The sequence below is a fragment of the Phyllostomus hastatus genome, unplaced genomic scaffold, assembly GCF_019186645.2.
Source record: "Phyllostomus hastatus isolate PE091 unplaced genomic scaffold, TTU_PhHast_1.1 phas_contig_402, whole genome shotgun sequence".
Classification (NCBI taxonomy): domain Eukaryota; kingdom Metazoa; phylum Chordata; class Mammalia; order Chiroptera; family Phyllostomidae; genus Phyllostomus; species Phyllostomus hastatus.
Genome location: NW_025333873.1, coordinates 11,357,982 through 11,367,365, shown reverse-complemented (window position 1 = coordinate 11,367,365; position 9,384 = coordinate 11,357,982).

Genomic DNA, 9,384 nt, shown 5'->3' with positions numbered 1-9,384 from the left:
TCATTTTTAAAGTTGTGGCTTTGTTTTTCCATTTTAGCAAGCGCTCTTGGTGTTTGTGGGAGTCTTTCAGGATGTCTTGTTGGACCAATTGCCTGGAACGAAACGGTCTGAATCTCAGAGAGGGAAGCACAAACGGGAAGGTCCTCTCGGGGCTACGCCACTAACAGCTGGGCTGCTCGCAGGTGTGCTGACCGCAGGCGGCAGGTTCACGCTGGCTCCGCTGTGGCTCCGAAGGGACACGACTGGCAGCACTCGGAAGGAATGCACGTGTTTGCCCACAGGTGTAAGACACCTCTGGGGCTCCCCAGAAATGTGTGGTAGGGACCCGCCTCACCCAACGGGGGCCAGACCAGTGCAATCACAATGTTTCATGTTACCTGGAATACTACCATTCATGTCCATAGGCTGGGGACGCCTGGGGATCCCAAATAACACCAGTAATTCAGAAACTCAAAAGGCAACCACAAAACCGAAATACTGTAATTCTCTGTGGACAGGGACAATGGCTTTTTAATCTCTATACACCCAGCGTGAAGGTGGGCCCTGAATGCGACGATTTCATCGACTGCATGAATTATTCATGGTTATGTGGACACTGTCCCAGATGAACCTTTTGGGCTTAAGAGAGAGAAGTTGCAACTTTTAAAGATCATTTATTTCCTCCAGCAAAATGTAGGCTGGAGGAGATTTTCCCTCGCTAAGCAGATCATTCACGAGCGCCAATATCTTTTCTACTGTTGTAATGAAATTATGGCCAAGTCCTTCATTCTATCCTTGAGCTTCTGCTAATAAAAAGCGACAGTGGGAACATTAACCAGCAGAACAAGGATTCAGTGAAGCTGATGAGGAATTAATAATGTGTTTTGATGGGGCAAAGCACTAACGGAAAATGTAGAAGCTATTAAAACATTAGGAACAGACGCTCTCCAGAAAAGCTAAATTAAACACACAGGATTAAGAACCATTTGAGGTGGAATGACTAAATGGCTCTCAATTTTAATGATGTGAGCACCTCGGCGGTGGAATTTCATGCAGTAAGCTGTTGCCTACTGAAGTCCTTGTCATTTTTGTCATTTTGGTTTCCTTTTAGATAAAAAAATATAAACCAAATATTAAACTCTTAAAGTGTTTGAAGTCTAAATTGCTATTTAAATACAATTTTAATCTGATACAGACATAGATTAATGATTTAAAAGGAGGCTTGGCCACCTAATTGAGTCCTGAAGAAGTTAACTAAGAAAAAAATGAAGTCATTTAGGGGAAGACAAAAATCATTTTCGAACTTAAGTAACCAAGAAATAAAACAGTATGTTAAAGACAAATGTAGCACTGTGCTAGAAATTGCTCTAGAATTTACGTTGAACTTCAGAGGTAAAACTCAATAGTTTTGCAATAATTACACATTAACAGATGTCATTTCTTCTCCCCCATCCCCCACCTGGACTTATAGAATCTTCCAGGCCCTGGCACAGACTGTCACAGAGGCACGAACAAGACCTTGTTTCGAATCGGGGCTCTGTTACTGACTCTTCCTATTGCCTTGCACAAATTATTTAATCTGCCTGTGCGTCGGTTTCCTAATCTAAATAGGAGGTTTTGGGGACCTGAAGGAAGACATAAATCTGACAAAGAGTCTTTTCTTAACCAAACTCCAGCCCAGACTTGCAGAATCAGAATCTATCTTTTAACAGGCTTCCCAGGTGCCACACTAAAGACGGGACGAGGTCCTAGCTCCCAGCTCTTCTCTGCTGCAGCTTCTGGGTGAGCGCCTCCATTCCCAGGCTGGCTACCTACCTACCTCTCCGTTGATGTTTCTCAAATTTGTATTTCCCCTCAAAGTACCTCCTCCAGGCTTCAGACTCCCACAGCTAACTTTTCTCTGGCTCTCTCCAGCTGAAAGTCCCACACTAACACTAAATTCACGTCCACGAACTGCGGCTCCTCCTTCAATCTTGTTTCCTCAGCAGATCCTAACACCATCCACCCAGTTACCCATTCTAGACACCTGGGCGTTGCACTAGCGTGGATCACTCCAACCTTCTCCGCCCCCAACTCAAATCCAACCTGGCCAGTTGAATGTTGTTTCCAGCCGTTCCTGCCTGACACACTACTCTCTTGGTCCTCGTTCAAGGTTCAGTTACGTCTTCTGTGTACTGCTGCGAGAGCCTGTTGAAGGCGCCCGCATCAAACCTCTGCTTCACCAACTCACCAGAAGGAGCCCTAGAGAATGAACAGCTGATCATACCACTGTCTTCCCTAAAATCTGCTTCACCCACAGCGACGGTTCTCAAACTGCAGCCCCCAGCCCAGCAGCCTCTGCACTGCCTAGGAACTCGTGAGAAATGCAAATTATAAGCTTACCGGCAGATCTACCTACTATATCAGAGACACTGTGTTTTAACAAGCCCTCCAAGTGATCCTGCTACCCGCTAGAGGGTGAGAACCTCTGACCGGCCAGATTAAACCAGTATTACTAACCTGACATCCATAATCCTTCCTAATCTAGTCCAGGTCCAGACTCTTATCTTTATGTCTGTTCATTCCACAATTTGAACTTGACACCCGGGGAATACAGAAATATGTGTTATTTTTAGCTGTAGTTGCACGTCTCCAAGTGGCCTCCCAGTGTTCAGGCCCTTCTGGGGTTCCCTCTGCAGGGGACAGGAAGGGTCCGTCTAAGCAGTAGGATGTTGTAGGAATGATGGCCTGAAGCACAAGGGCAGGGGCGTGGGGAGTGGATAGCGGAAGCAATTAGTCATGAATCCCAGCTGTGACCGTGTGACATAAGATGTATTCATTTTATGCCAGAGTATTTAAATATGGTTAACTTCAGGTCATTGTATTCAAGTTACAAGATATAAAGGAGAAGAGCAAGCATCATGCAAGGACTTTGCATTCTTGTCTGGGGAAAAGGTGAGTCAGTTGTATGCAGGGTAGTCATGCCACGTGAGGTGGACGTATGGCCTGGTTGTTGTCTTTATTTGGAGAGTAAATATGGTTTAAGGAGATGCATATGGGTGCCTGGTTGAAAGAGGTGGACGTGTGATTGCTAGTTGTATATGTCAACTTGTCTGGGTAAAGTCAAGCCTCATCCAATCAGCTGAAGGCCTTGACAGAACGCAAGACTGACCCGCCCCGAGCCAGAGGAAGTTCTGAGAGCAGACAGCCCTCCCAGCTGCCTCCTTGGCAGTTCCTGGCTCTCTAGTCTGACAGCCCGCCCTGCAGATTTTGAACTCGCCAGCCTCTGTAACTGCATGACCAATTTCTTAAGAGAAATCTTTCTTTCTATAGAAACAGTGTCTGGCAGAAGTAAGGCCTGTTTGAGTATGGTTGGTAAGGTAATAATATGGGTGTAATAACTGATAGTTTTAATTCGAACATTTTACCCAAAATGTCCTATGATGTGCTTGAGTGTGATATTGTTATGTTACAGAATTACATGTATATGATTTTGTAATAAAAGATTTTGTAATAAGAAGGGGTGTTATTTGCGCCAGACCTTGGATATCTCTGGAGAACTGTGACTAACTCATGGCCACACCGGCTTATACCCTGTCCCATGTGCTTTTTCTTACAATAAACCGTTGACACTCCCCCTTCAGGCAGTGGGATCTATGTTGCCCTTGAACCTGGGGAGACCTTTGTAAATGCTTCAATGAATAACATGGGGAGGAAGTGACACTGCTTGACTTCTGAAGTTCGGTCACAGGAGATGCCATGGGCTTTGGGAGGCTGCCTTTGGAACACAGCCGCCAGGTCAGGGGGAAGCCCAGGCCACAGGGAGGGGCCCCAGCTGGGGTCTCAGTGACATAGGCATCCACCGTTAGGTGAGCGAGGACACTGTCAAATGATTCATCCCCTGGCCTTGCAGTCTTTCAGTAGGTGCCCTGGGGATTGAGGAACAAACACAAGCCGTTCCTGCTGTGCCGCGTACAGGTTCCCCACCCTCAGAAGCTGGTGGGGAATTGATGTCTTATGCCACTACATTTTGGGTTAATGTGTCACGTAGTCATAGTAACTGGAACATCACTGTTCAGAGCGACATTGGAAGCAGCCTTCCCAAATTCCCAGTCTTATCGCTGGAACATCACAGGCACCTATGCCCAGGTGTACGCCCGGGCAGTATGCATTTCTATATTCATAATTTATCCACGCATTTTAAAGAATTCTTGACCATTCCTTTTATCCCCTCCCCCCTCTCCTTTATAAATACAGCACGTTGTTCTGTTCCAGTCTGCTTTAAATAAAAATCACAGGCTTTGTTAATAAGAAAACCTGGGACCAGTTTGCCCGGACAGGAAGGAGGATCCATGGAGTGGATGCTGAGAGGGAAGCAGAGAAAGCCGGCCTGCACCCCGGGTGCTGGTGCAATAGGACTGTCTTCTGCAGGTCCTGGAACCCAAGGGTCCTGGCAGATTTGGGGCGTCTGGTTTCAGAACATTTGTCTGGGGCACAGTGTGTCCGTAAACACCCACAACCTCCAGGCCCTGTTCTCCTGCTCAGACTCCAGAAGCGGCACCCTTTCCCCAAGAGCCATCAGCTTCAGCCACAGGGGCTCACGTGCCTGCACTCAAGATGGCGAGCGCGGAAGAGGGAGTGGCATTCCTGCCTGCCACCGCCGCCACCGCCGCCACCGCGGCCACGCTGGTCAGCATCCGACCATAAATCGTGTCCCCGCCTGGCTTGCTTCTAATGAGGCCGACACGGTTAGTGAGATCTCTTTTTCTGTTTTACAGTCCCTCTGCAACCCATCGGCTTGTCCTTTGTCTCCCTCGCCCCATATATCTGGAGCGATGGACTTTATGGCCACTTCTCCGGGGGACAGGGAATTACAGATGTCTGGATTGATGCCTGCGTGCCCAGGCCCCTCTGGTCCCAGCACCGTAAGGTGAAAGCGGGGACAGTGAAAATGACGCTGCATTCTAATAGATCTGGGCCCGTTTCTGACAGCTTATTTTGACAAAAGCATAAAAATTCAACGATCGTTGCTCAGCTGAGAAGCCGTAGGAAATGCAGGGGGGAAAAGAGGAGGTTTAAACGTGAGCTATCTCCGAACGGCTCTCTGAACCAGGTGCGGTGTGAAAAATAGGGTAAGTAAGCTAAGCCAACAGATTCAATAGATGGTTTAGAAGGAACATGATTTACCCCAGAGGCTGCTGTATGAAAATACTTTCTCCCGATATGGAGGGATTATCACCTGCTACTTGAACAAATACACAGTCCATGAGGGAAGAAGTGGGGTGTGGAAGCCAGCCTCGAGATGACCTCCAAATGACCCTTGTCCGTTTGCACTGACACCTTCGTGTATTTCCACACTGACTAGGCATCTGTGACCAATAACACAGTGCAGAAGTGACAGTGGGTGCCTTTGATGGCTATGTCATAAAAGCTATCACTCGCTCTGCTTTGCTCTCAAGACCACTTGTTTTGGTGGCAAGGGGGTGGGGAGAGGGGGCCAACAGCCACATCGTGAGAACATTCAGGAAGAGGCCTGTGTGGAGAACAGAGGCCTTGCCAACTGTCACCAGGGCCAGCTGCCTCTGCAAGCTGAGGCTCCCTCACCAGCCTTTGGGTGCTTGAGGTCCATCCAGGAGTGTGACTGCAGCAGCAAGAATGGGACCGAGTGGAAGTGCCCAGCCAAACCACTCCTGAACTCCTGCTCCACAGAAGCTGCAAGTGATAATAAATGTTTATACTTCAAGGCACTAGAGTTTGAGATAATAAGTCCTGTAGCAAGAGATAACTAATGGGAATACAGAAATTAAGATTAAAGTCAGCAAAGTGGGGCAGAAAACCCAAAATGAAGAAGACAGATGTTTATTTCTCTCTTGTGTAAGAAATCTAAAGTCAGACTTTTGGCTAATATGATGCTCCTTGGCGTCAGGGACTCAAGCTACTTCTCTGTTATCATACTGCTATCTTCAGTATGTGGTTCTCTTCTCATGGTCCAACATGGCTGCTCAGACCCAGCCATCACACCCCCATTCCAGCCAACAAAGAGGAGGAAGAGCAAAAGGATGTACCATCTCCCTTAAGGATACTTCTGTTTATAAGCTGCTGGCTAGAACACAGGTATATGGCCATACTGAGCTATTGGGGCAGACAAGAAAGTAGAGTCTTTATTTTGAACAGCCATATGTCCAGCTAAAGGTCAGACATTTAAGGAAAAACAGAAATAATTATTGAGGCACACGAGCAGTTTAGAGATTGGGATTAATCAGGATTTGCTGCACGGTCCTAGCTGAGCTGATTATGAATAAGGAGTTTGTCAAAAAGATAGGCGTGGTACATTATAGACCCCTGCAAACTCTGCCATTCATTGCATCAAGAAGCAAAGCCTATTTCCCCTCTTCATGAATCTAGGCTGGTCATGTGACCTGTGCTGACCAGTAGAATTTGGCAGAAGTGACATTGCACTACTTCCAAGGCTAGCTTAGGAAATATGTACTACTGCTTTCTACTCTTGGAACCCAGCTACCATGGAGGAAGTCTGTCTTCCCTGGAACTTAATGCTGCCGTGAGAAGGTCCGAGTTGGCCATGTGGAGGGAGAGAGACCACGTATGGGAGCTCTGTGGCATCACACGGGGGAGTAAAGTCTCAGATCTCCCAACCCAGCCCAGACACCACCGAGTGCAGCCGAGTGAAGACCGTGGGCAATGCCACGTGAAGCAGAAGAACCAGCCAGCTAAGCCCTGCCCCAATTCCCAACTCATGGAATCATGAGCAAATAAATTGGTTGTTGTATGAAGACACTACGTTTCAGAGTAGTTGTTATGCGGCAGCTGATAACGGAAAATACACAGGGGAGGCTGCTTTAGGGAGAGAGACAACATAAGAAAAGACACAACGGTAAGGGGCAATCTGATGTGTGCAAGGAATTCTATGTAGTTTGAGACTCTGTGGGGTGAAACGACCCCAAGGAAGAAAGCAGGAGGGTGGACACGAGGGTCTGGTGGGTGCCATCGTAAAGAGGGTGGAATCAGGACCCTTCCCAAGAGCTGTATCAAAGAATTGACTGACAGAAGGTTTGCCATACAGACCCCCCTCACAGCAGGGTTCAGGAGCCATGAGGCCTCTCTTGTCCTAACATGTGGATCTGAGGACGGGCGTCCTGGGCTGCATTTGAGGAGAGAGAAGGTGTGGTTACTTGCGTGCAGTGATGGGTGGGTTTGTATCAGGTGCCATGAGGAAAGGCTTGGGGGTTAAAGCAATGGGCATATTTCATTTTCTAATGAACTTATTTTATACTAAAATAACTCCTCTTTCTTGCTGATCCTGTATTCCTGGTGGCTGGATCTTCAGGAACTAGACAGCTTGCTTCTTCTGGCCCCAGGAGGGGAATGGGAATGGGGGGAAGGGTTGGGTGTCGAGGAAAGGACAAAGCAAACAACCTGACTGGACTTGCATTCCCTAGGCTGGGCTCAGGGTCATGTCCTCCACGGTATGTGGCATGTTCCATCTTCATTTCTGGTCGGGAAGAAACAACGGATTATAAAAGTTTGTTTTGATGTTGCCTTCATGACTGAGGCCAAATGTCAAGGCCAAATGTCTCCCCTCCCTTGTAGGCACAGTAGGTTGCATATCACTCTGTTCTAGAGCCTTTGGAAACATTTTCTGAACGATTCATCACGTGAAATCCATAGGGATGAATGTTTCGCCTTCTTTCTTTTCTGTACCTGTTAGGAATGTGTTGGGCTGCAAGCAAGAGGTAATTCACAGTTGCTTAACCTCAGAAGGCATTCTCGAACCGCAAGAGGTCTGGAAGGGGACAGACCTGGGCTGGTAGCTTAGATCGCCATCGTCACCAAGGATGCATTGTCCTATTTCCTGCTTCAGCAGCCTCGGCAGGAAGCCTTCATGGTCATCGTGACTCCCTGCTGCCTTTTCAGGCACCAGGTTCATGTTCCAGGAGGAAGAAGAGTCTGTGCCAGTCGGGTCTTTCCTCTTTAAAGATTCCCTCCCTGGGACTTCCGTTTACCTCTCTCCAGGGTGAAATGGATCTCATGGCTGGATGGCCAGTCCACAGAGTCCTTCCCAGGGCCTAGCCACTCTCACTGTCCTGGGTATCTGAAGGGCATATTTCTGAGGCCTGTCTTAGTTGCAGCAAAAACACATGTTCTGCAGTGAGCTGTAGCATAGCTTGCTTGAAAATATGGAGCACATTTTTCTGGGTCCATGGATAACAGAGTAAAATTCCCCCATAGGGTGATTACTGGGATCCAAAGGACCCAATTACATATCATGTGGGGTTACTGTAAGGTTACAGAAATATGCTGAGGGGAGGAGGGACCAGGGAAGTCCCAGGTGGGAGTTTTAAGACAGGGTCCAACTTCACCTGGCTCAGCTGTAGCTTGGTGCCACCTAGTGGTCATTGTTTCCCCTCCGAACTATGCACTGTAGCTGCGGTTCTGGGACCAGATGGGGGATCCAGGACTGTGGCTGGGTTTAATCAGTGTGCTGTGGGGAGAGTGGACCAGAAGGATACTGGACTGAGGGCAGCCATCCTCTGTCTCTTGGCTTGATGAAGGGGCTGCCTGACCCTTCTCTGCTTCATCTTGGCCTACCTGCCAAGGAGGATACCCAATCACATTTTGTCCCAGTTCATATTACTAAGTAAGTGCATAGCTCCTCCCTCCCTCCTTCACTCTCTCTTTCTCATTTATATTTATTAAAGCTGTATATTAAATGAGCTAAAGTTGATTGATCATAAGTAGAAAACATGAGCCATTACCTTGAAGCACTCTCTATGGGCGATTTCCTTCCCTGACCTAAATGGAGCCTCTAGCATCTTCCAGAGCTTTTCTGGTCACTCTCAGATCATGAAAAGGTGTCTGGTCACTTTCATCACAATGCTAGCCTCCTATCTGCAAGTGAACAGTGTGACTAATGATCAAAATCTACAACTTCAACCAATATTACAGCTTCCTCCCTCCCTGGCACGCAATGAGGAGGGGGGTGTGTTCAGTCTCTTCTCTGCTCTTCCCTCTCCCATTAGCTGTTGTTTCTGAGCTGGGGCAGGGGTTGTGGGGGGGTGTTACTCCCTTTTATCTGTGCTCTGGTGATTTGATTCTGGTGCTCTCTGGCTCAGTCACACTCAAAGTTGATTCTTGCACTCAAGGGGTACTTTTGTGGGTGTTTTGGAGATTCTTTGGCTGGTGTTCTCCAAGTGCAACTTACTCAAGGCAGGTGATAGATATCTCTCCTCCAGTTATAGGATGAATACAACAGGGGGTCTGTCTTCTGTATCATTTAGTTTCTCTAGGCAGCTCTCTTGGGCACATTCTGTTTGCAGAAATCTTCAAGTCCACTCTCCAAAGGTCCCATTAGCCCACAGAGGAAACAGTCACATGTTTCCCTCCCCACCCCCACCCCCACCCCCCGTA